Here is a 27,394-nt window from a genome sequence, read left to right on the forward strand (position 1 = left end):
CACGGCAAAACAAAACAGCCAATCAGAGAGTGGAAAAATTTTTTGCGTAGGTCGAAGCACGCGCTTGCTTAATCAAGGCCAACTGCGATCGATTGACCGTGGACACTTGCAAGCGAAAATTGCTAATATTCGTTAAATTTTTTTAAAATGAAAATATTGGAGGAAATATTTTAATTAATTTAAACGCCAAGCGTCAAAAGCTTTAAAACTGCACCAAAAGCAGTGCATGAATCATTCGAAACAATAACTCTTTCGTGAATTTTTCGTTGGCGCTGAAAAGCGCCATTTTGTTAAATTGCAGCAGAAGTTGATTTTTGTGGCCATCTTCTCGAGCGTCCATCCAAGTCGGCCTTGTTTTTCTCCTTCGACGTCGTTTTGGCAGCAATTTCACGCACACGCTCTTCTTCTCGGAGCTCGCTCTTGATTTCCTCCAGTCGTTGATTTTTTCCGCTGCTGCTGCTGCTGCTGCTACGATGTTGTCGGTTCGAACGATGACGATGGAATGAAAATCGTTGGCAAAAATGCTGCCTTCACGACTCCACGGCAAAACAAAACAGCCAATCAGAGAGCGGAAAGATTTTTTGCGTGGGTCAAAGCACGCGCTTGCTTGTTCAAGGCCAACTGCGATCGATTGACCGTGGACACTTGCAAGCGAAAATTGCTAATATTCGTTAATTTTTTTTAAATGAAAATTTTGGAGGAAATATTTAAATTAATTTAAACGCCAAGCGTCAAAAGCTTTAAAACTGCACCAAAAGCAGTGCATGAATCATTCGAAACAATAACTCTTTCGTGATTTTTTCGTTGGCGCTGAAAAGCGCCATTTTGTTAAATTGCAGCAGAAGTTGATTTTTGTGACCATCTTCTCGAGCGTCCATCCAAGTAGGCCTTGTTTTTCTCCTTCGACGTCGTTTTGGCAGCAATTTCACGCACACGCTGGCGTGTTTCTTCTTCTCGGAGCTCGCTCTTGATTTCCTCCAGTCGTTGATTTTTTTCCGCTGCTGCTGCTGCTGCTACGATGTTGTCGGTTCGAACGATGACGATGGAATGAAAATCGTTGGCAAAAATGCTGCCTTCACGACTCCACGGCAAAACAAAACAGCCAATCAGAGAGCGGAAAGATTTTTTGCGTGGCCAAGGCCAACTGCGATCGATTGACCGTGGACACTTGCAAGCGAAAATTGCTAATATTCGTTAATTTTTTTTAAATGAAAATTTTGGAGGAAATATTTAAATTAATTTAAACGCCAAGCGTCAAAAGCTTTAAAACTGCACCAAAAGCAGTGCATGAATCATTCGAAACAATAACTCTTTCGTGATTTTTTCGTTGGCGCTGAAAAGCGCCATTTTGTTAAATTGCAGCAGAAGTTGATTTTTGTGACCATCTTCTCGAGCGTCCATCCAAGTAGGCCTTGTTTTTCTCCTTCGACGTCGTTTTGGCAGCAATTTCACGCACACGCTGGCGTGTTTCTTCTTCTCGGAGCTCGCTCTTGATTTCCTCCAGTCGTTCATTTTTTTTCCGCTGCTGCTGCTGCTGCTACGATGTTGTCGGTTCGAACGATGACGATGGAATGAAAATCGTTGGCAAAAATGCTGCCTTCACGACTCCACGGCAAAACAAAACAGCCAATCAGAGAGTGGAAAAATTTTTTGCGTAGGTCGAAGCACGCGCTTGCTTAATCAAGGCCAACTGCGATCGATTGACCGTGGACACTTGCAAGCGAAAATTGCTAATATTCGTTAAATTTTTTTAAAATGAAAATATTGGAGGAAATATTTTAATTAATTTAAACGCCAAGCGTCAAAAGCTTTAAAACTGCACCAAAAGCAGTGCATGAATCATTCGAAACAATAACTCTTTCGTGAATTTTTCGTTGGCGCTGAAAAGCGCCATTTTGTTAAATTGCAGCAGAAGTTGATTTTTGTGGCCATCTTCTCGAGCGTCCATCCAAGTCGGCCTTGTTTTTCTCCTTCGACGTCGTTTTGGCAGCAATTTCACGCACACGCTCTTCTTCTCGGAGCTCGCTCTTGATTTCCTCCAGTCGTTGATTTTTTCCGCTGCTGCTGCTGCTGCTGCTACGATGTTGTCGGTTCGAACGATGACGATGGAATGAAAATCGTTGGCAAAAATGCTGCCTTCACGACTCCACGGCAAAACAAAACAGCCAATCAGAGAGTGGAAAGATTTTTTGCGTGGGTCAAAGCACGCGCTTGCTTGTTCAAGGCCAACTGCGATCGATTGACCGTGGACACTTGCAAGCGAAAATTGTTAATATTCGTTAAATTATTTTAAAATGAAAATTTTGGAGGAAATATTTAAATTAATTTAAACGCCAAGCGTCAAAAGCTTTAAAACTGCACCAAAAGTAGTGCATGAATCATTCGAAACAATAACTCTTTCGTGAATTTTTGGTTGGCGCTGAAAAGCGCCATTTTGTTAAATTGCAGCAGAAGTTGATTTTTGTGGCCATCTTCTCGAGCGTCCATCCAAGTCGGCCTTGTTTTTCTCCTTCGACGTCGTTTTGGCAGCAATTTCACGCACACGCTGGCGTGTTTCTACTTCTCGGAGCTCGCTCTTGATTTCCTCCAGTCGTTGATTTTTTTTCCGCTGCTGCTGCTGCTGCTACGATGTTGTCGGTTCGAACGATGACGATGGAATGAAAATCGTTGGCAAAAATGCTGCCTTCACGACTCCACGGCAAAACAAAACAGCCAATCAGAGAGCGGAAAGATTTTTTGCGTGGCCAAGGCCAACTGCGATCGATTGACCGTGGACACTTGCAAGCGAAAATTGTTAATATTCGTTAAATTATTTTAAAATGAAAATTTTGGAGGAAATATTTAAATTAATTTAAACGCCAAGCGTCAAAAGCTTTAAAACTGCACCAAAAGCAGTGCATGAATCATTTGAAACAATAACTCTTTCGTGAATTTTTCGTTGGCGCTGAAAAGCGCCATTTTGTTAAATTGCAGCAGAAGTAGATTTTTGTGGCCATCTTCTCGAGCGTCCATCCAAGTCGGCCTTGTTTTTCTCCTTCGACGTCGTTTTGGCAGCAATTTCACGCACGCGCTCTTCTTCTCGGAGCTCGCTCTTGATTTCCTCCAGTCGTTGATTTTTTTTCCGCTGCTGCTGCTGCTGCTACGATGTTGTCGGTTCGAACGATGACGATGGAATGAAAATCGTTGGCAAAAATGCTGCCTTCACGACTCCACGGCAAAACAAAACAGCCAATCAGAGAGCGGAAAGATTTTTTGCGTGGGTCAAAGCACGCGCTTGCTTGTTCAAGGCCAACTGCGGTCGATTGACCGTGGACACATGCAAGCGAAAATTGCTAATATTCGTAAAAAAAATTGAAAATGAAAATTTTGGAGGAAATATTTAAATTAATTTAAACGCCAAGCGTCAAAAGCTTTAAAACTGCACCAAAAGTAGTGCATGAATCATTCGAAACAATAACTCTTTCGTGATTTTTTCGTTGGCGCTGAAAAGCGCCATTTTGTTAAATTGCAGCAGAAGTTGATTTTTGTGACCATCTTCTCGAGCGTCCATCCAAGTCGGCCTTGTTTTTCTCCTTCGACGTCGTTTTGGCAGCAATTTCACGCACACGCTGGCGTGTTTCTTCTTCTCGGAGCTCGCTCTTGATTTCCTCCAGTCGTTGATTTTTTTTCCGCTGCTGCTGCTGCTGCTACGATGTTGTCGGTTCGAACGATGACGATGGAATGAAAATCGTTGGCAAAAATGCTGCCTTCACGACTCCACGGCAAAACAAAACAGCCAATCAGAGAGCGGAAAGATTTTTTGCGTGGCCAAGGCCAACTGCGATCGATTGACCGTGGACACTTGCAAGCGAAAATTGTTAATATTCGTTAAATTATTTTAAAATGAAAATTTTGGAGGAAATATTTAAATTAATTTAAACGCCAAGCGTCAAAAGCTTTAAAACTGCACCAAAAGCAGTGCATGAATCATTTGAAACAATAACTCTTTCGTGAATTTTTCGTTGGCGCTGAAAAGCGCCATTTTGTTAAATTGCAGCAGAAGTAGATTTTTGTGGCCATCTTCTCGAGCGTCCATCCAAGTCGGCCTTGTTTTTCTCCTTCGACGTCGTTTTGGCAGCAATTTCACGCACGCGCTCTTCTTCTCGGAGCTCGCTCTTGATTTCCTCCAGTCGTTGATTTTTTTTCCGCTGCTGCTGCTGCTGCTACGATGTTGTCGGTTCGAACGATGACGATGGAATGAAAATCGTTGGCAAAAATGCTGCCTTCACGACTCCACGGCAAAACAAAACAGCCAATCAGAGAGCGGAAAGATTTTTTGCGTGGGTCAAAGCACGCGCTTGCTTGTTCAAGGCCAACTGCGATCGATTGACCGTGGACACTTGCAAGCGAAAATTGCTAATATTCGTTAAATTTTTTTAAAATGAAAATTTTGGAGGAAATATTTAAATTAATTTAAACGCCAAGCGTCAAAAGCTTTAAAACTGCACCAAAAGTAGTGCATGAATCATTCGAAACAATAACTCTTTCGTGATTTTTTCGTTGGCGCTGAAAAGCGCCATTTTGTTAAATTGCAGCAGAAGTTGATTTTTGTGACCATCTTCTCGAGCGTCCATCCAAGTCGGCCTTGTTTTTCTCCTTCGACGTCGTTTTGGCAGCAATTTCACGCACACGCTGGCGTGTTTCTTCTTCTCGGAGCTCGCTCTTGATTTCCTCCAGTCGTTGATTTTTTTTTTCCGCTGCTGCTGCTGCTGCTACGATGTTGTCGGTTCGAACGATGACGATGGAATGAAAATCGTTGGCAAAAATGCTGCCTTCACGACTCCACGGCAAAACAAAACAGCCAATCAGAGAGCGGAAAGATTTTTTGCGTGGCCAAGGCCAACTGCGATCGATTGACCGTGGACACTTGCAAGCGAAAATTGCTAATATTCGTTAATTTTTTTTAAATGAAAATTTTGGAGGAAATATTTAAATTAATTTAAACGCCAAGCGTCAAAAGCTTTAAAACTGCACCAAAAGCAGTGCATGAATCATTCGAAACAATAACTCTTTCGTGATTTTTTCGTTGGCGCTGAAAAGCGCCATTTTGTTAAATTGCAGCAGAAGTTGATTTTTGTGACCATCTTCTCGAGCGTCCATCCAAGTAGGCCTTGTTTTTCTCATTCGACGTCGTTTTGGCAGCAATTTCACGCACACGCTGGCGTGTTTCTTCTTCTCGGAGCTCGCTCTTGATTTCCTCCAGTCGTTCATTTTTTTTCCGCTGCTGCTGCTGCTGCTACGATGTTGTCGGTTCGAACGATGACGATGGAATGAAAATCGTTGGCAAAAATGCTGCCTTCACGACTCCACGGCAAAACAAAACAGCCAATCAGAGAGTGGAAAAATTTTTTGCGTAGGTCGAAGCACGCGCTTGCTTAATCAAGGCCAACTGCGATCGATTGACCGTGGACACTTGCAAGCGAAAATTGCTAATATTCGTTAAATTTTTTTAAAATGAAAATATTGGAGGAAATATTTTAATTAATTTAAACGCCAAGCGTCAAAAGCTTTAAAACTGCACCAAAAGCAGTGCATGAATCATTCGAAACAATAACTCTCTCGTGAATTTTTCGTTGGCGCTGAAAAGCGCCATTTTGTTAAATTGCAGCAGAAGTTGATTTTTGTGGCCATCTTCTCGAGCGTCCATCCAAGTCGGCCTTGTTTTTCTCCTTCGACGTCGTTTTGGCAGCAATTTCACGCACACGCTCTTCTTCTCGGAGCTCGCTCTTGATTTCCTCCAGTCGTTGATTTTTTCCGCTGCTGCTGCTGCTGCTGCTACGATGTTGTCGGTTCGAACGATGACGATGGAATGAAAATCGTTGGCAAAAATGCTGCCTTCACGACTCCACGGCAAAACAAAACAGCCAATCAGAGAGTGGAAAGATTTTTTGCGTGGGTCAAAGCACGCGCTTGCTTGTTCAAGGCCAACTGCGATCGATTGACCGTGGACACTTGCAAGCGAAAATTGTTAATATTCGTTAAATTATTTTAAAATGAAAATTTTGGAGGAAATATTTAAATTAATTTAAACGCCAAGCGTCAAAAGCTTTAAAACTGCACCAAAAGTAGTGCATGAATCATTCGAAACAATAACTCTTTCGTGAATTTTTGGTTGGCGCTGAAAAGCGCCATTTTGTTAAATTGCAGCAGAAGTTGATTTTTGTGGCCATCTTCTCGAGCGTCCATCCAAGTCGGCCTTGTTTTTCTCCTTCGACGTCGTTTTGGCAGCAATTTCACGCACACGCTGGCGTGTTTCTACTTCTCGGAGCTCGCTCTTGATTTCCTCCAGTCGTTGATTTTTTTTCCGCTGCTGCTGCTGCTGCTACGATGTTGTCGGTTCGAACGATGACGATGGAATGAAATTCGTTGGCAAAAATGCTGCCTTCACGACTCCACGGCAAAACAAAACAGCCAATCAGAGAGCGGAAAGATTTTTTGCGTGGCCAAGGCCAACTGCGATCGATTGACCGTGGACACTTGCAAGCGAAAATTGTTAATATTCGTTAAATTATTTTAAAATGAAAATTTTGGAGGAAATATTTAAATTAATTTAAACGCCAAGCGTCAAAAGCTTTAAAACTGCACCAAAAGCAGTGCATGAATCATTTGAAACAATAACTCTTTCGTGAATTTTTCGTTGGCGCTGAAAAGCGCCATTTTGTTAAATTGCAGCAGAAGTAGATTTTTGTGGCCATCTTCTCGAGCGTCCATCCAAGTCGGCCTTGTTTTTCTCCTTCGACGTCGTTTTGGCAGCAATTTCACGCACGCGCTCTTCTTCTCGGAGCTCGCTCTTGATTTCCTCCAGTCGTTGATTTTTTTTCCGCTGCTGCTGCTGCTGCTACGATGTTGTCGGTTCGAACGATGACGATGGAATGAAAATCGTTGGCAAAAATGCTGCCTTCACGACTCCACGGCAAAACAAAACAGCCAATCAGAGAGCGGAAAGATTTTTTGCGTGGGTCAAAGCACGCGCTTGCTTGTTCAAGGCCAACTGCGGTCGATTGACCGTGGACACATGCAAGCGAAAATTGCTAATATTCGTAAAAAAAATTTAAAATGAAAATTTTGGAGGAAATATTTAAATTAATTTAAACGCCAAGCGTCAAAAGCTTTAAAACTGCACCAAAAGCAGTGCATGAATCATTTGAAACAATAACTCTTTCGTGAATTTTTCGTTGGCGCTGAAAAGCGCCATTTTGTTAAATTGCAGCAGAAGTTGATTTTTGTGGCCATCTTCTCGAGCGTCCATCCAAGTCGGCCTTGTTTTTCTCCTTCGACGTCGTTTTGGCAGCAATTTCACGCACACGCTCTTCTTCTCGGAGCTCGCTCTTGATTTCCTCCAGTCGTTGATTTTTTTCCGCTGCTGCTGCTGCTGCTACGATGTTGTCGGTTCGAACGATGACGATGGAATGAAAATCGTTGGCAAAAATGCTGCCTTCACGACTCCACGGCAAAACAAAACAGCCAATCAGAGAGCGGAAAGATTTTTTGCGTGGGTCAAAGCACGCGCTTGCTTGTTCAAGGCCAACTGCTATCGATTGACCGTGGACACTTGCAAGCGAAAATTGCTAATATTCGTTAAATTATTTTAAAATGAAAATTTTGGAGGAAATATTTAAATTAATTTAAACGCCAAGCGTCAAAAGCTTTAAAACTGCACCAAAAGCAGTGCATGAATCATTTGAAACAATAACTCTTTCGTGAATTTTTCGTTGGCGCTGAAAAGCGCCATTTTGTTAAATTGCAGCAGAAGTTGATTTTTGTGGCCATCTTCTCGAGCGTCCATCCAAGTAGGCCTTGTTTTTCTCCTTCGACGTCGTTTTGGCAGCAATTTCACGCACACGCTCTTCTTCTTGGAGCTCGCTCTTGATTTCCTCCAGTCGTTGATTTTTTTCCGCTGCTGCTGCTGCTGCTACGATGTTGTCGGTTCGAACGATGACGATGGAATGAAAATCGTTGGCAAAAATGCTGCCTTTACGACTTCCCATTCCCACCAGTGCATCAAAAAGCGAATGACGTAGGAATGGGATAACCGGCGCAAAGGGGCGGGACATCCGTCTCCATTCTAAGCCAATATAAGCCCGCTTGGTCAACCCTGGGAAATCATTTCAATCATTTCGCATTTCGCAATCATCAATCATTTCGCATAATTCAACAAAATTACTTAATTTTAAAAGCTTTTCTGCTAAGTTCTTTGTCATACTGGTCATGTGTAACATAACCACCTGCACCTTTTTCGTTCCAAGACCCTCCCTCGCACACAACGCCACGAATCCATTCACTTTTCAGCGAATCGTTCATGTTTCGATGTACAGAAATAGAGACAGTAATCATACGCGCATTGAACTGCTTGGGAACGACGCACAGCACGAAGAGCTTGGACTTTTGAAGGTTGTCCAGCGTAGATTTCTTCTCACTCACTGTAGACTTCTTGTACCGCACTTAAAAACATGAATGCATTGTGGCGCGATCTGGGCAGAGTTCTGAGCTGTGGCCTCTGACTTTTTGGAGGTTCGCGAAATACTACATTAGTGACTTTGATTATTTTTGCTCACAGCCAATTTGTCCATTTTCTGGTGTGATTACTTCTTGATTTGCATGGGAAACCAATCTAGAGAGCGGTTCGTCGCTTCATCGAAGTCTCGCGCACGTCCTTGAGCCTGGAAGCACCTTTGAGTCGCGTCCAAAGTTGTTCTTCCCATTGTGTAAGAGTCCTTCCACTCTATTTTACCTGGCAGATTGAGGAAAAAAGAACAACCTAAAAGAACTGGCCGGTTTGGAAGGTCGCAGGAAATGGAAGAATCGAATCACCAAGTTTTGTTCGACGATGGTTTTGATTTGAATGAGCGGCGACATGGATTTCTATCGAACTTGGTTCGTGCGCGCGAGCAGTGGTTATCCGTAAAATTAGAACGTGTTTTAGTTGTTGAAAGAATGCGCAAATTTCAAGGTATTCGCGAAGATGAGTTTTGGTTGGGGATGCAAATGATCTTTTTAAATAAAACATGATTGGTGTTTTTAAACGATTTTAGTTTCTAAAAAAATAAAAAACTTAAAACTAAAAACTAAAAACTAAAAACTAAAAACTAAAAACTAAAAACTAAAAACTAAAAACTAAAAACTAAAAACTAAAAACTAAAAACTAAAAACTAAAAACTAAAAACTAAAAACTAAAAACTAAAAACTAAAAACTAAAAACTAAAAACTAAAAACTAAAAACTAAAAACTAAAAACTAAAAACTAAAAACTAAAAACTAAAAACTAAAAACTAAAAACTAAAAACTAAAAACTAAAAACTAAAAACTAAAAACTAAAAACTAAAAACTAAAAACTAAAAACTAAAAACTAAAAACTAAAAACTAAAAACTAAAAACTAAAAACTAAAAACTAAAAACTAAAAACTAAAAACTAAAAACTAAAAACTAAAAACTAAAAACTAAAAACTAAAAAACTAAAAACTAAAAACTAAAAACTAAAAACTAAAAACTAAAAACTAAAAACTAAAAACTAAAAACTAAAAACTAAAAACTAAAAACTAAAAACTAAAAACTAAAAACTAAAAACTAAAAACTAAAAACTAAAAACTAAAAACTAAAAACTAAAAACTAAAAACTAAAAACTAAAAACTAAAAACTAAAAACTAAAAACTAAAAACTAAAAACTAAAAACTAAAAACTAAAAACTAAAAACTAAAAACTAAAAACTAAAAACTAAAAACTAAAAACTAAAAACTAAAAACTAAAAACTAAAAACTAAAAACTCAAAACTAAAAACTAAAAACTAAAAACTAAAAACTAAAAACTAAAAACTAAAAACTAAAAACTAAAAACTAAAAACTAAAAACTAAAAACTAAAAACTAAAAACTAAAAACTAAAAACTAAAAACTAAAAACTAAAAACTAAAAACTAAAAACTAAAAACTAAAAACTAAAAACTAAAAACTAAAAACTAAAAACTAAAAACTAAAAACTAAAAACTAAAAACTAAAAACTAAAAACTAAAAACTAAAAACTAAAAACTAAAAACATAAAACATAAAACATAAAACATAAAACATAAAACATAAAACATAAAACATAAAACATAAAACATAAAACATAAAACATAAAACATAAAACATAAAACATAAAACATAAAACATAAAACATAAAACATAAAACATAAAACATAAAACATAAAACATAAAACATAAAACATAAAACATAAAACATAAAACATAAAACATAAAACATAAAAAATAAAACATAAAACATAAAACATAAAACATAAAACATAAAACATAAAACATAAAACATAAAACATAAAACATAAAACATAAAACATAAAACATAAAACATAAAACATAAAACATAAACCATAAAACATAAAACATAAAACATAAAACATAAAACATAAAACATAAAACATAAAACATAAAACATAAAACATAAAACATAAAACATAAAACATAAAACATAAAACATAAAACATAAAACATAAAAAATAAAACATAAAACATAAAACATAAAACATAAAACATAAAACATAAAACATAAAACATAAAACATAAAACATAAAACATAAAACATAAAACATAAAACATAAAACATAAAACATAAAACATAAAACATAAAACATAAAACATAAAACATAAAACATAAAACATAAAACATAAAACATAAAACATAAAACATAAAAAATAAAACATAAAACATAAAACATAAAACATAAAACATAAAACATAAAACATAAAACATAAAACATAAAACATAAAACATAAAACATAAAACATAAAACATAAAACATAAAACATAAAACATAAAACATAAAACATAAAACATAAAACATAAAACATAAAACATAAAACATAAAACATAAAACATAAAACATAAAACATAAAACATAAAACATAAAACATAAAACATAAAACATAAAACATAAAACATAAAACATAAAACATAAAACATAAAACATAAAACAATAGTAACCTTCAAAATCCAGTATCCTGCGTATGAAGTGCCGTATGATTAATGTTTGTAAAATTGGAACAGTCATAAAATCTTTGTTCCATTATATTTGTTATGTTTTTTTTTTTAACTTAAAATCATAGAATTCGCTCATTACCGTTGATTGATGATCTACACTTCAAGCTAAACAAGGACAGCAGATTTTTGTAAAAGCTTATGCAATAATAATTATATTTTTTTGTTATTTATTGTTTTTGGGATTTTAAATGAACCACAATTTTAATTAAATGTGATTAAAATTAAAAAAGTTTCGTTATAACATCTTTCTATAATTATGTTTTTTATTTGACATGACCACAAAAGTTTAAACATTTCTTTGAATCTGTCTTTAAAATACAAGAAATGAAAATAAATAAAATGATACCAATCTGGGTGCAGAATAGTGGTTCGCATAACGGCCTCAATTTTGAACTGTCAAAGTGGAACCAATTGACTGTTCGCCAAAAGTAGAGAGTATTATTATCGTTGTTTTTTTTTTTGCAAGAATGAAAAATGTGTGGCTTCTGAGGACTTGGAGATGAAGTCAACAAATCATAAAAAAGAAAACGAGATGGTCATTTTTAATAATTATGAATGGCTGTATCCACCTAAAAGCTATATTTATTGTTTGATTTTGTTTGAAAACCTGGTTTAGTGATAATCTTCTCTGATTGTTGGATCAGCTTCGCTAGATTTAGCGATGTTTTTTCGCTGGACCAGGAAGAGCTGTGGGATTCTTAAATCAGCCATGGAATTTATCTGGGACATCGCAGAATGACACCCTTCGCCGCAGTTCTTCGTCATCCGTAAAAAAGAAAAACCTCTTCTAACCGATCCAAACTTGAAAACACACAATTTTCCATCCAAAAATGTCAAAAACTAGACAAAATAAGACATATATACTATTGATTATAAAACAGCTCATTTAATAGTAAGAAAAAAGTCATGCTTGTGCTTGAACAGCCTCCTACTTTGTAGATGTAAACAAAGTGGGATCATTCGATAATCACGTTACGCATTCTCTCTATTCATCACCCAGATACCAATCTATGTAAAATTTTGCAAATGTTTATGTTTAGCTTTGACTCCTGTCTTAAATTGTTTCTTTCGTCCTAATTTGCTCCAGATGCCGGTGTAATATTGTCCCAGGAATTCCCGGGATGGAAGTACTAATCCTATGATATTCAACAATTTCCTTAGATCAGTGCATTAAAATAACAGCATTTATCAAAAAATTCACCCGCAAAGCATTTTTGGTAATAAAAATAGTTTTCCATTTACACAGAAAAAAACAATTCCCGTAATCGTGAATTCGGTTCGTGAATTTTATTCAATTTATTCATGAGAAATTCATCGAGAATTTACTTTTTTCCGTGTAGGATCTTGTCGAAGACACGAGCCACGAGTTGTTGAGTAAATATCTGGATAATCTCACGATATTTGAAGTGTCACATGGCCCATTTATGTTATTTTGCTTGATTTATTTATTTTCTGAAGCACATTCCAGTTAAAGTAAATCAAGGTCATGTGAACTGATTGCAACTTCATTATATTGACCCATTAATTAACTTAAACGAACTGAATTAATGTTAACATGTCAAAACTAATCGAATTAATTTATGCCAAAATAAAAAAAAATCAATGAGCTAACAAAACTCCACAATCGCATGAAAAAATGCAGCAATCGAAACAAATTTTCCAAACACGCACACGCCTGTTTTCCGCCCTAATCGAACAATTTAAGCCGAACAAAACACAATTCGGAAAGCGTTTTCCCCGCCGAACCCATTCCGACACGACCCAGCTCCGGAGTCTTATCATGCTTGAACGAAAACCCATGTCCACATGCTCCCTTTTGCGCCGTCAAACTCCGTCACGATTCGCGTGTTCGAAATGCAACTGACCGACAGCCTCTCCCTCACCTTCGGGAGTCCGAACTTCTCCGAAAAAAACAAAACTCTCACTCTCGTTTGAGCTCGTTCCGACCTCAAACCACGTGCGGAGCCCGCTTCGCTGCACAAAACAGCTGTTTGCGCTCACTCTCTCCGCTCTCTCAGAGCCTGCTTCGTCGTCTGCGAAGTGCGAACACACGTTGGATCTTGTTTTGTTGATGTTTTGTTGTGATCGCGCGCACCCGCAGTTGAGTGCGGAACTCCGTCGGATTAGGGTCGTTGAATCTCCGCGAGCGGACTCCTTTTTTTGGTGCAAGTTTCGTGTTGTCGTCAAGTCGCGCGGGTGTAGCAGACTCCGCAGACAAGATCGGCTGTCTGATCGCGTACGCGTGTGTGCAAGACACCTCAAGGTAGTGTTCAGACGTCTGACACAAAGACTTGTGCGGTAGAGTCAGACGGCGCGGGATTCCTGTTTTATTCGGTTGTTCGCTTCGGATTGTCGTTAATTTATGGTAACAGGAGCGATCGAGTCCGACCTCTTCAAGGCCTTTTCGGCGGGATCGCGTGGAGTTTCTCCGCACCCCTTGAAAGAGACCCCCTTATTATGTAAATCAACCCCCAATTTCGAGCGGTGTTTTCCCTTTTTTGCGCTATCTCCGAGTGTAAGTTTCGAAGGAAAACCTGATTTGGGAGAAAATCAAACCCATGGTGATCAATGGGTATCGCTCGGATCAAGTTTCTTCCAGTATAAAGAAATCGGTGTCACATTTGGCACACCGCAACGCTGTGAAGATCCGCTGTTTTGTCTACACGGATGGCTTGTTTAGGGAAAACAACAACCGATCGTCTTCGACGACTTCTTCAAACGGCTACGCAGTGTGAAAGTTAATCGACAATTATAGTAACAGTACTAGTGAAACCTTCAAGTCCGCGATAGCTCCAAGTCGCGAAGCAGTGATTGTGGCTCTGCCGAAGGTATCCCAGGTTTGGAAAGGAAGACAACAGAGCCGAAGATAAGGCCTGGAGTTTGAAAGTGCGAAGACTGCGTCGCGTAGACGAAGAAGAAGTTGTTGGAAGAGGAGGTCTACGGTGAACGGAGGAAGGAGCTGGAAGCTAGACGACACCGAAGTCAAGGCTACCGAAGTGACGTGCAAAGCTGGACGCGGTTGAGGTTTTGCCCTTTGGGAGTTGAATTACTGCATGGCTTGAAGAGAGTTGTTGTTGTTTGTGAAGTGCGGGCCGTGCAGTGTAAGTGACTGCTGTCAGGGACAGTCATGATGAGATGAGTGGATTGGAGTTGGTGTAGATGTTATCTGTAGGACACTTGACTTGGGATTATCGTGGAAGGGATCGGCTGAGGTGTCCGAACGACTCATTATGCTTGTTTTTATCACTTTGCAGTAGGTTTTTGTTTGTTTACTTAAATATCAACCAGACATATGTAATGTTATGCCTGTGAGATTAACTTTCTTTGAGAGTATTTTTTTTAAACTTATTCGACAAAATGTTAATGGTTAGACACCATGTAGCTTGATAGTTACCATGGTAACCCAATGTATAAATTTGTTTTTTTTTTGTTAAAAATGATATCTTTCTTATTTGACAAGACGACAACTATCAAATGATAAAACATCAATTTTATTTGAAAAGTTATTCCAAAGGATGACAAAAGGTCGAATGCCAAAAGTCGAATGGACAAAAGATCGAAAGTTGAGCCTATATGCATAAATATTGCAAATCAGCTATTAAAAAGGTGTTTTGAACGATTTCAGTCAATTTCACTTCTATTTTCATAAAAATTTAGGGTTTTTTTTCTGAATAAAATAGCCCTGGATTTTTGGAGACAGTTTTGCAAGGGGCATTAACTTAAAAAATAAATCATTTTTAAAGTCAAATTTGTTTATGAATTATTACAGACCATCAAAGATAGATTTAAAAAAACATAGGAAACTTTTCAACATTTAAAAAAAATCAGACCTTGTTTTGGTTTTTTTTTAATCGAAAAACTCACAGGAAATACGGATTTGTTTGCAAGAAATTTGTTTTAACAAAAATATGAGTCATTCTAGGTCAACTGGGTGCACTTTTGGACTCGACCTTCACCGATTTGGACCAAACTTGTAGGGAACGTTCATCTATTGATTGTTAACAGAGGTTAACAGAAATCCCAAGTTTGGTGCTGATTGGACCATTCCTCTATTTTTTGGTACCGCCCTCTTTTTTGACATTTTTTTAAAAAACTTTTTTTTCTTTTAATCACAACTTTGTAACTATTTGAGCAAAAGGTTGTACTTTATAGAAAATTGTCCAAGGAATTCGTTAAAAATAAAACTTTAACCTTTAAATGCCCCTAATATTATATTTTAACGTTTAAAACATTAAAATTCAGTTTTGACCAATTTCTTATATTTTTATTTATTTTATTTTATCACCATCGTGTTCCCCAGACAATTTTCCATAAAATTCAATGTTGACCTCAAACTAAAATGAACTATTGGCGAGATACAGCGATTTTACTGAAAAAAAATGATTTTGCGCTGCACTCGGAAGTACATGGTGTAATTTTGGATTTGAATTCATAGGACAGAGTGCTGCGCAACATCAAACTTTTTTCAGTGAGATCGCTGTTTCTCACCAATAGTTCATTTTAGTTTGAGGTTTACATTGATTACTATGTAAAATAGTATGGGGAACACGATGGTGATAAAATAAAACAAATAAAAATATAAGGAATCAGTCAAAACAGAATTTTTATACTCAAAACGTTAAAATATAATATAAGGGGGCATTTTAGGGTTAAAATTTTCTTTTAATCGAATTCCTTGGACAATTTTCTATAAAATGCAACCTGTAGAAATTCTTTTGCTCAAGTTATGATTAAAAGAAAAAAAGTTTTTTTTAGAAAATTTTCAACAAAGAGGGCGGTGCCAAAAATAGAGGGATGGTCCAATCAGCACCAAACTTGGGACGTTCCCTCCAAGTTTGACCTGGAATGACCCATATTCTTTTGAATAAAATTTATTAAATCCACGAATTGGTACACAGTTTATACTAACAGGCTATCGTAACCAATAAAACAACAAATTAAAAATATTATAAGATGAATATTTGAAAGACATTCTGAAAAACTGGGAACACTGTTAAAGGGTATTAAGGGTAATAGAAAATTGCTAATAAGTAGCCCTCTGCAAATTATGCAAAATAATTTTCTGTCAGATTTTTTTATCGTAATACATCCATCTTGGAGACGCAATTTCATGCTAAACTCTCAGTTGGTGTAAGCTCTGTGAGGTGAGCTAACCTAACTGTGGAAGGCAAACGCCGACACGTTCTGTGCAAAAGTCAACCCAAGTCAACCGGCTTCGGCTCCGATCCCGCTAAGTCATGCGTTAAATCGATCAAGTTCGTGCGCTCTCTCAGGTGATTCAGACCTGATTTGGGCAAAGTGTGTTATTGCGCTGATCACTTAGGGCACCCTTCCACCCAATTTCCGTTTCAATCCGTTGAAAGAAGGTCGCACTTTGGGAGCCACTTCAATTGAACGGATATGCGGTCAATTGGGGGTGCATTGTGACACCACCGCAAAGCGTTACCCTCTTCGAAACGGTTGATTTGCTCGGCCGCAGAACGTGTGTCGAAAACTTGGACCTTTTTGTGCGAGCGCTTCTCTTACACAAAAGTGCATTAATTAGCTAAACTAAAAAAGGTGCAGGTGGTTATGTTCTACATGACCAATAAGACAAAGAACTTTGTACAAAACTCTAAAAAATCATTCTATTGTTATTCATATTTTTTTAATTCTTTGCCAATTGGATACTAAAACCCTATGTCAATTTTTATGTACAACGGTTAAAAACACGATTAAAAACCATTTCTGATCACTTTTTTTCATTTTAATGCAATTTTTTTTTGACAAGACAACATTTTTTCGATGGATCAACTGTGGTTCCCTTGGAACGAGCTGTCAAGTAGGAGCTTTTCTGTCAAGAAGGACCGCGAGATTAATTTTTCAAAATTGATTTAAATATCCATTTTAAACTCTTTGTGGTCGTACAAAGGGTTATTGTACTCAGAAAAAAAAGGTTTATCGCTGTAAACAATAATATCAGCAATCTAAGCTTCGTTTTAGGACCCAATTTATTTAATCCTTAATAATTAATACTAATTTAATGTCTTCAATCATTGCCATCTCTGTGAAAATAAATTGCCAGAAAACGAAACTATTGCCAAAACAAGTATGGTTCGGAAAATGTCTATCCCCCCCCAGAAAAAACGGCATCCGGAAATCATGGACCTTACAACCACTATCGAAATGGCAAATTTCATTTCAGTCTCAAAAATGACATTGCCCCAGGTCACATGGTTCGATAAATGTCCCCGGTAGAACCTTCCCTCAGGGCAATGGCCAATCCTGTCAAAATGGCCATTTTCATTACCAGTATCAAAACCATGAATTTTGATACCAATATTGCCCCAAGTCGCATGGTTCGATAAAAGTCCCCGGTTGAACCTTCCCTCAGGGCAATGGCCACTCCGGGTGTGGCCAATCCTGCCAAAATGGCCGTTTTCATTACCAGTATCAAAAACCATGAATTTTGATACCCATATTGCCTCAAGTCGCATGGTTCGATAAATGTCTTCCTGGGAGAACCTCCCTGAGGGCACCGGCCACTCCAGGTTGTGGCCAATCCTGTCAAAATGGCCATTTTCATTACCAGTATCAAAAACCATGAATTTTGATACCCATATTGCCCCAAGTCGCATGGTTCGATAAAAGTCCCCGGTAGAACCTTCCCTCAGGGCAATGGCCACTCCGGGTGTGGCCAATCCTGCCAAAATGGCCATTTTCATTACCAGTATCAAAAACCATGAATTTTGATACCCATATTGCCCCAAGTCGCATGGTTCGATAAATGTCTTCCCGGGAGAACCTCCCTGAGGGCACCGGCCACTCCAGGTTGTGGCCAATCCTGTCAAAATGGCCATTTTCATTACCAGTATCAAAAACCATGAATTTTGATACCCATATTGCCCCAAGTCGCATGGTTCGATAAATGTCTTCCCGGGAGAACCTCCCTGAGGGCACCGGCCACTCCAGGTTGTGGCCAATCCTGTCAAAATGGCCATTTTCATTACCAGTATCAAAAACCATGAATTTTGATACCCATATTGGCCCAAGTCGCATGGTTCGATAAAAGTCCCCGGTTGAACTTTCCCTCAGGGCAATGGCCACTCCGGGTGTGGCCAATCCTGCCAAAATGGCCATTTTCATTACCAGTATCAAAAACCATGAATTTTGATACCCATATTGCCCCAAGTCGCATGGTTCGATAAATGTCCCCCCGGTAGAACCTTCCCCAAGGCACTGGTCACTCCGGGTGTGGCCAATGTCCTACCAGATTGGTCCCAACCCCATTGCCCCAAATCATTCTGGTTGTCCGGTGACCATCATAACAATCTTCATTAGAACAGAATTCCTCCCAATGTAGTGCACAAACTGTGTCTTTCAATGTGTGCGTGTGTGTGTGTGAGCAATAAAATTACCACCGTGGATCCGTCTTTGATGAAACCACGGAAGGCACTGAAATTTTCTGAGGCTAAGTGCTAGCTTAAATAGTTCGCATGAAATGTGGCAACAGTGGTGCAACATTCTCGCGTGACAGTTTCACGAAAGCAGGAGGCAAGGCAAAATTTGCACCATGTTGCCACATTTCATGCGAACTATTTAAGCTAACAGATAGCCTCAGAAAATTTCAGTGCCTTCCGTGGTTTCATCAAAGACGGATCCACGGTGGTAATTTTATTGCTCAGACACACACATCCACACATTGATAGACACAGGTTGTGCACCAACTTGAGAGGAATTCTGTTCTTATAAAGATTGTTGGACGGTCACCCGAAAACCAGAATGATTTAGGGCAATGGGGTTGGGACCAATCTGGTAGGATATTGGCCACACCCGGAGTGGCCAGTGCTCTGGGGAAGGTTCTACCGGGGGGACATTTATCGAACCATGCGACTTGGGGCAATATGGGTATCAAAATTCATGGTTTTTGATACTGGTAATGAAAATGGCCATTTTGACAGGATTGGCCACAACCTGGAGTGGCCGGTGCCCTCAGGGAGGTTCTCCCGGGAAGACATTTATCGAACCATGCGACTTGGGGCAATATGGGTATCAAAATTCATGGTTTTTGATACTGGTAATGAAAATGGCCATTTTGGCAGGATTGGCCACACCCGGAGTGGCCATTGCCCTGAGGGAAGGTTCTACCGGGGACTTTTATCGAACCATGCGACTTGGGGCAATATGGGTATCAAAATTCATGGTTTTTGATACTGGTAATGAAAATGGCCATTTTGACAGGATTGGCCACAACCTGGAGTGGCCGGTGCCCTCAGGGAGGTTCTCCCGGGAAGACATTTATCGAACCATGCGACTTGGGGCAATATGGGTATCAAAATTCATGGTTTTTGATACTGGTAATGAAAATGGCCATTTTGGCCGGATTGGCCACACCCGGAGTGGCCATTGCCCTGCGGAAGGTTCTACAGGGGGGGCATTAATCGAACCATACGACTTGGGGCAATATGGGTATCAAAAATCATGGTTTTTGAAACTTGTAATGAAAATGACCATTTTGACGGGATTGGCCTCAACCGGAGTGGCCATTGCCTTGGAGGAAGGTCCTACCGGGGGGACATTTACCGAACTATACGACTAGGGGTAATATGGGTATGCTGATTGATACCCATATTGCATCAAGTCGCATGGTTCGATTAATGTCCCCCTGGTAGAACCTTCCCCAGGGCACTGGCCACTCCGGGTGTGCTCAATCCGGTTAAAATGGCCATTTTCATTAACAGTTTCAAAAACCATGAATTTTGATACCAATATTGTCCCAAGTCTTATGGTTCGATTAATGTCCCCCCGGTAGAACCTTCCCGAGGGCACTGGCCACTCCGGGTGTGGCCACTCCGGGTGTGGCAAATCCGGTCAAAATGGCAATTTTCATTACCAGTTTCAAAAACCATGAATTTTGATACCCATATTGCCCCAAGTCGTATGGTTCGATTAATGTCCCCCGGTAGAACCTTCCCGAGGGCACTGGCCACTCCGGGTGTGGTCAATCCGGTTAAAATGGCCATTTTCATTAACAGTTTCAAAAACCATGAATTTTGATACCCATATTGCCCCAAGTCGTATGGTTCGATTATTGTCCCCCGGTAGAACCTTCCCGAGGGCACTGGCCACTCCGGGTGTGGTCAATCCGGTTTAAATGGCCATTTTCATTAACAGTTTCAAAAACCATGAATTTTTATACCAATATTGCCCCAAGTCTTATGGTTCGATTAATGTCCCCCCGGTAAAACCTTCCCGAGGGCACTGGCCACTCCGAGTGTGGCCACTCCGGGTGTGGCCAATCCTGCCAAAATGGCAATTTTCATTACCAGTTTCAAAAACTATGAATTTTTATACCCATATTGCCCCAAGACGTATGGTTCGATTAATGTCTCCCCGGTAGAACCTTCCCGAGGGCACTATCCACTCCGGGTGTGGTCAATCCGGTTAAAATGGCCATTTTCATTACCAGTTTTAAAAACCATGAATTTTGATACCCATATTGCCCCAAGTCGTATGGTTCGATTGATGTCCCCCCGGTAGAACCTTCCCCAAGGCACTGGCCACTCCGGGTGTGGCCAATGTCCTACCAGATTGGTCCCAATTCCATTGCCCTAAATCATTCTGGTTTTCGGGTGACCGTCATAACAATCTTCATTAGAACAGAATTCCTCCCAATGTAGTGCACAAACTGTGTCTTTCAATGTGTGCGTGTGTGTGTGTGTGAGCAATAAAATTACCACCGTGGATCCGTCTTTGATGAAACCACGGAAGGCACTGAAATTTTCTGAGGCTAAGTGCTAGCTTAAATAGTTCGCATGAAATGTGGCAACAGTGGTGCAACATTCTCGCGTGACAGTTTCACGAAAGCAGGAGGCAAGGCAAAATTTGTAATGTGCTCTCAGCCAATCAGCAGCCGGGATTTTTCCTGCATTCATTTTTTATTTTCATCTTAACTTTTGAATATTTTAACAAAGTTTCATCAACTTTGTGAGGTAGTCTACTTGCAATTTAAGACTTCCCCTTTCGTTTGGTGGATAAAGCATGCAGATTGCTTGAATTGGGTGGAAGATATAAGCGTTCAAACAATTACAGAAATCGTTACACTTTCGCTTCGCGAAATTTTGGATTGACACCCGTAGACAGTGCCCTTAGGACAAAGTTCTTTGTCAAAAAACTCTAAATGGTTAGCAACCTTCCTCAATTCCGCAACCGGGCAAACTTAAATAACGCAAATTATGCTCATGGGCACGTGGTTTTGCCCCCGTCGGCACGCGCGCGCGCCTACAAAAATCAAACTTATTTTGCAAAGCAAAACGTCCAATTAGCGGAGGGTGTCGGACTAAAACCACAGTCACGTAAAGCTAAAGGGTGGTCAAAACTAAGTTGCAACAAAGTTTGCGCCAGTGGCGATCGCACGCACACACACGTGAGTGCAGTTTGCAGGCTTAGTTGGAGGGGAAAAAGGAAAGGAATTGCATCATGAAGTTATTTCTGAAATTGTGATGCAAATCTTTACCAATGATTTATGTTTCGGACAATGGAAGATTGCTTTTTTATACTTTTCTTGGCAACATTAAGTTTTTTCTTTTATTTGCCCAAGCTACTTTTGTTCAGCAAAGTTTCCTGTTATTATTTTTTTTTTAATCAAAATTAAGAAAATCCTGTTGACAACAATGAAGACGGTGTTATTTGATAACAAAACCGCACGTTCGCGATATGTTAACACATAATTTTTTTTACGCACACTATTTTTGTTGCCAAATTAAACGTTTAGCGAGATTATTGACAGTAAAATGAAAAATTCAGAACATTTAAAAATTAGTCCAAACTTAAAATTTTAACCTTATTTTGGATCATCTTCATCGATAACTATAATCTAACGTTATTGTTATTTCGATAATTCTATTGGCGATAATCTTATCACCGATAATGGACGATAACTCATTTTTCAAATCTTTCTAAAATCGACTTAATTCTTCCAAATCATGTTAAATTTTCAATGCTTTCACTAAGAGTATAAATCAGGAGTGTTTTTGGAGGCCGGGCCAAATTTGAAGCTCAAATGAGCTTGCGGGCCAAATTTGCAAAATAGGAAATTGATATAAAAAAATAAGTTAGGATAATTTAATTTCAAAGACAAGAAAATACTAGAAAATATAAGTAATTTTTTAGAAAACAAATAATAGAAAAGAACTGAATGTACTTGAGTTTTCAATAACATTGTAAAATTTTGTTTTTGGATTTCAAAAATGGTGTACATGTCTAAATAGTTAATGCAACGACGTAATTTTATGTATAAATTAAATGTGGCTCATGAAATATCGTTTAGAGTCAGAATTTCAACATTTCAATGAAAAAATGCTAGAACATGTTTTATTCACCCGTAAAGTTAAATAACAATCATTTGTTTAGTACCTCGGAAGGAGATTCTCTCCCCCTGAGAACACCGTGAGTGATTTTGCTTGTTCGCGTCCAAACAACCCCTTTTGGCCCTTCATACGGCAGTAATTTGAAGATGCTCCCTTTAAGTCTGAGCCACTGTAATTCTAGGCAACCGCTACATAGGTCATCCTTGTGGCCCAATTGGTTATCACATCAAATCAAATCAAATCAAAATCATTTGTTTAGTACCTAAATTCGACAAAAAAACATTTTAGCGAACAAACATTTATTTATAAAAAAATCACTAAAATTCATATTAATTTTTCATAAACCCGAACATGCTAAAATGATTCTAATTGATTTCAACTGACTGAAATTAAATTTTCAATGATTTTATGAAGTTTTTTGAAGAAGTATTATTGCCCCTAATATTTCGAGCCATTTTTTTATAATGGGTGGAGGGGAGGGTTGATCGACAAAAGCAGTGTAAAATATTTGCAACAGCCTTATTCCTCCGATTTCAACATTTTGTCTGGCTGAATCAGATGGAAGTCATCATGATTTTCAAATCAATATAGAATTCTTATATTTTTGCAATTATTAAAGATTTCTGCCTAAGTCAAATTTGAATGTGTTTTATTTGGTATTAAATTTTATAAATATTTCCAAAAATGTTTGATGAAAGTTTTAACGATATTTACTAGTTCCACTCATTGAAACGTGTGAAATTGTTTAAATTATTAAGATTTTTGAACGAAATATTTGTGTCCCAAAATGGGGGTCAAAATATTGATAAATCATTAGTTTTTTATTAACAAAAAATAAAAAAGGTTAGCATAAAAAAGTAAAAAAAAACCTTAAATTTGGAAAAGTATAAGATCACATAACAAGTAGACATGATCATTCAAAATAAGTCCGCGGGCCACAAATAACCACCTCGCGGGCCACGTTTGGCCTGCGGGCCATACTTTGGTCACCCCTGGTATAAATACTCAAAATTGTTCACAAAATACCGTTTTTTTTTAACTACTCAAATTTTCTTAAATTTCAATAGGGATATCAAACAAAGCGAAATGTTGTATGCTTTTTCCCTTCATTAGGTTTTTTTTAGTTTTTTTTGTTATAAAAAACCAAAAAATCACATAATACCGAATTTGCTTCGAAAATAATAAAATTTTCAAAATTTGCAATATGGGTATCAAGCAAAGTGGAATTTTGTATGCTTTTTCACTTCATTTAGGTTTTTTTTTAAAGTACTAAATTTTTTACAAAATACCGTATTTTTTTCGAAAATACTCAAATTTTCCAAATTTTCGATATGGGTATCAAACGAACCGAAATTTGTTATACAAAATATATATGCTGAAAAGCGATTAGGTGTATTCGGCTAAGTAGGTTGTGATTAGGATGGGGTAGGATATTTCGTTTTATCAATAAACGTTGAATTCACAAAAAAAGTATTTTCTGATTTTGAAATTTCAAGTACAAAAGCTGTCTTTTTTAGTCCGGCAACACAAAAATAACCGACAATTTAAAAATACTTATTTTGAGTATTAAATTATAAGTAAAATAAAAAAACGGCTTTTTCCGGTTTATCTATATTTTTCTGATATTTCCTAAACATAACCTACAACTTTGCCGAAGACACCAAACCGATCAGGAATCCTTTCTCAAGATACATAAAATATATTTTCGATCATTTACATGCCCGTTTTGTATTACCAGCATGCAAAAACCAATGATGATGTATGTATTCTAGTTATACTCCTCCTAAATTTTCAAGAATTAAAGAGTGTAATCTAACAGACAATAATTACTTCTTGGTAAAATCATGTGTGAAGGTTGCGCAGGTGTCGATTGCTTTTTATTAGCCATTTCGCGTGCAAGATGCATATTTTCCAACACTTTTTCATGCACTTTGCTGCAATGATTTATAGTGTGCATTCTTGCAACATTTTCAACATCATTGAATCAAGAGTGTCGTATTTTTGTTTTATGGCTCTATGTGGTTCATTGTGTGTATGTGTTTGCAAACAACGACATGTGGGCAACAATCTTTCGATGGCCAATTGAGAATAGAGATGCTAATGAGGACGATGAGCGACGGCCGAAACCGCTGATCTAGAGGAGGTCGTCTGAAATGTAGTAGAGAGTACACATTGTTTGCGGTGCAATATTGTTTCAAGTGGACAGAGGAGTGCATTTGAATTAAGTTTGTTTTGGAGTGTTGGACGCTTTCGTTTCACGATGATATTGTGTTTCGCTTTGTTGAGAAATGAAGTTTGAAATCATACCGATTAAATCGTGTTGATTTCACCGTTCTTCATTGATTTTGGAGGATTGTAGAAAATCGCTCTGTAATTGACATGAAAGAATGTGATATTTGAATAGCTTTTTCATCTCATGTCAATGTTTTTAAAAGTGGTCTAGTATATCTTTAAGTCGTGAGTACCGCACCTCGGATGTTCATAAACTAATCGAAGTTCATCAAAAACCCGCTCACGACAAGCTCCACTTCAACCTGTGAAGACTTAACATTTTCCAAGTCACTAAACATCGATTGCACCTATTATTTTTCGCAGCTAAAGAAAGATGATGAAGCCTAACCCGAAAACAACATCTGGTCATCGAGATTGGATTTTCGGATTTTGTTTTAACGCTTAAACAGCATAACTGCACAGAGCTTGTAACGTGAACCGACTCAACTAGGTGGCCTGAATCTTCTTCAACAAAGGGGATTTCCCTAAAGTTTGAGTGACGTGCATTAATTTTGTTGTTGTTTAAAATTTGATTAGCACGCATCTTAGGCAATTTCCAGCTGAAAAACAACTCGGCTTTTTGTTGAATTTGTTTTTGCACTCGGCAAAACCTGATCAACCCAGTCTAGTAAGACGAAATAGATTTCATACCAACTAGAGCCGCACACTAAACCACAACCAAACAGGTTCTGTGAGCAAACCCGGGGTTTGGTTCGCGGTTTCAAATGTCAGCGGAATAATCGAAATCACGCTCTCGGCTAATTCAAACACAACGCGACGACGACAACGATGAGGGTGAATGATTTAAAAGTGCTCGAACGGGCACTTTAACTCTCTGTGGCTGGGGTTACTTCTAATATCAGAATATCAGCTTTTGAGTTTGAAAAACGAGCTAAAGAGAGAATGACGTTCTATCTGCGAAATTTATCTCTCAATGAGTACTCAGTGAAACTCTTTTGATGATAATCCTTCAATCGCTGGTATCCATTATTTTGTCAGAACTTCGTCTTCTGTACCTCAATGTCAGAAAAGCTGTCAAACTTTTCATGGAAATTGAATTTTCTCACTTCTGACTGTTACCGGACATTGATCAATTTATTGAAGGTAACTGTATCGTAGCTATTCACTATTGAATCTCAATAACTGTACACAGCATCTTCAATCGATTTCTATTGACCACTTGTTGACAAATAGTCGACGACCACAACATTCTTCTGCAGCATTTGCACAACTGAATCAGCTCAACCAGGCGTCAAGCAGATGAAACCACCTCCATAATGATCAAGAGATTCTCACTCGAGAACGAGTGGAATTCCAAGTCGCCGCTGTAGCAAACCCTAATTGCCACTCAACTTGGAATGCAACAATTTCGCACTCGTGCGCTCGCGCTTCGAGGACTCTTCAAAATTGGAATAGCCGAGGTCTGCCACGTGACGCTTGGCCTACGCGGAACTTCCCAGCCGCCGTAATCTTCTTATCAGCTCAATTGGCACCCTTTTGACCCTTTGGGATTTGCATTTCTGGACCGGAGATTGAACTCAATGATTGGGAGCAGGAGGAGGAGAACAACAAAGCCACACAGCTGGAAGACGCGGCCAGCTTGACCTGGATCGGAATTATTTAGTGGCGCAGCTGCACTGCAGCAGCTGGTGCACCTCCAAACTCCGGATTGAGATGAAATCGAAAGGGTGAATCTCTGTTGGGGCACTCAAATGGAAGAACTCTGACAGTTGAGCAATTTTCTACGAAATATGTCTTTTTTTTGTTTTTATTTTTTGTATTTTTTATCCGGCTGAAACTTATTTGGTGCCCTCGGTATGCCCAAAGAAGCCATTTTGCATCATTAATTTGTCCATATAATTATCCATACAAATTTGGCAGCTGTCCATACAAAAATGACTTATGAAAATTCAAAAATCTGTATCTTTTGAAGGAATTTTTGATCGATTTGGTGTTTTCAGCAAAGTTGTAGGTATGGATAAGGAATACACTGAAAAAAAATGATACACGGTAAAAAAATGTGTTGGTGATTTTTAATTTAACTTTTTGTCACTTAAACTTGATTTGCAAAAAAAAAGCATTATTTTTTTATATATGTTTTAAGGGACATCAAATGACCGATTCTTTCGTGACAGGACAACGTTTGTACGCATATGATTTCAGTTTTTTTGCTAATAACTTTAAAATCTGTGGGAAAAGGTACCAATATTTATACAAATTTGGAAAGTACATTAAATTTACAATAAGATTCACTCCAGCAAACATTTTAAAACACAAAGTTTGAGTCAAGTGAGATACAAATGTAGCGTGACGGGACAACATCGTACACAGAAAAAAATTGTGTAAATTTGGAAGGTGTAATTTTGGAAGGTTGAATATTACCTCTTTTATGATGGAATTTTACCTCAATTTAGACTGAAAAAGTGACATTACAACAGAATAGTGGTAAAATTACACATTTTCAGAGGTAAAATTACACATTTTTTCTGACATAAAAAATGTACCCCTTCCCAGATGTAATTTTACCATGATTTTTTTTTCTGTGTACAATTGGATCATTTTGATTTTTGATACACAAAAGTGAAGAACTCTGCTCTCCTAGTAAGTTTTTGGAAAAACCTTTTTCTACAGTTGTTTCTAAAATGAAAAACGAAGATTTTGCTTCCTGGATCACCCAATTTCGTCAAATTTTGTTGATTTGACAGGTACTTTT

At 38.2% G+C, this 27,394-nt stretch overlaps 1 protein-coding gene across 3 annotated transcripts in view; it reads left to right on the plus strand.

Moving 5' to 3' along the window:
* LOC120414069 (cGMP-dependent protein kinase, isozyme 2 forms cD4/T1/T3A/T3B) overlaps positions 1 to 27,394 on the plus strand; it is a 251,272-nt gene that overhangs the window by 135,550 nt on the left and 88,328 nt on the right. Inside the window, exon 1 of one of the 3 annotated variants that reach the window (XM_039575090.2) lies at positions 13,219 to 13,577. The exons of the other annotated variants lie outside the window; for them this stretch is intronic. The gene's annotated coding sequence lies outside the window, so the exon portion shown is untranslated. Of the gene's footprint in view, positions 1 to 13,218; positions 13,578 to 27,394 lie in introns of those variants that run through there. 3 annotated transcript variants of the gene reach the window in all.

This window comes from Culex pipiens, chromosome 2 (assembly GCF_016801865.2).
Source record: "Culex pipiens pallens isolate TS chromosome 2, TS_CPP_V2, whole genome shotgun sequence".
NCBI lineage: Eukaryota > Metazoa > Arthropoda > Insecta > Diptera > Culicidae > Culex > Culex pipiens.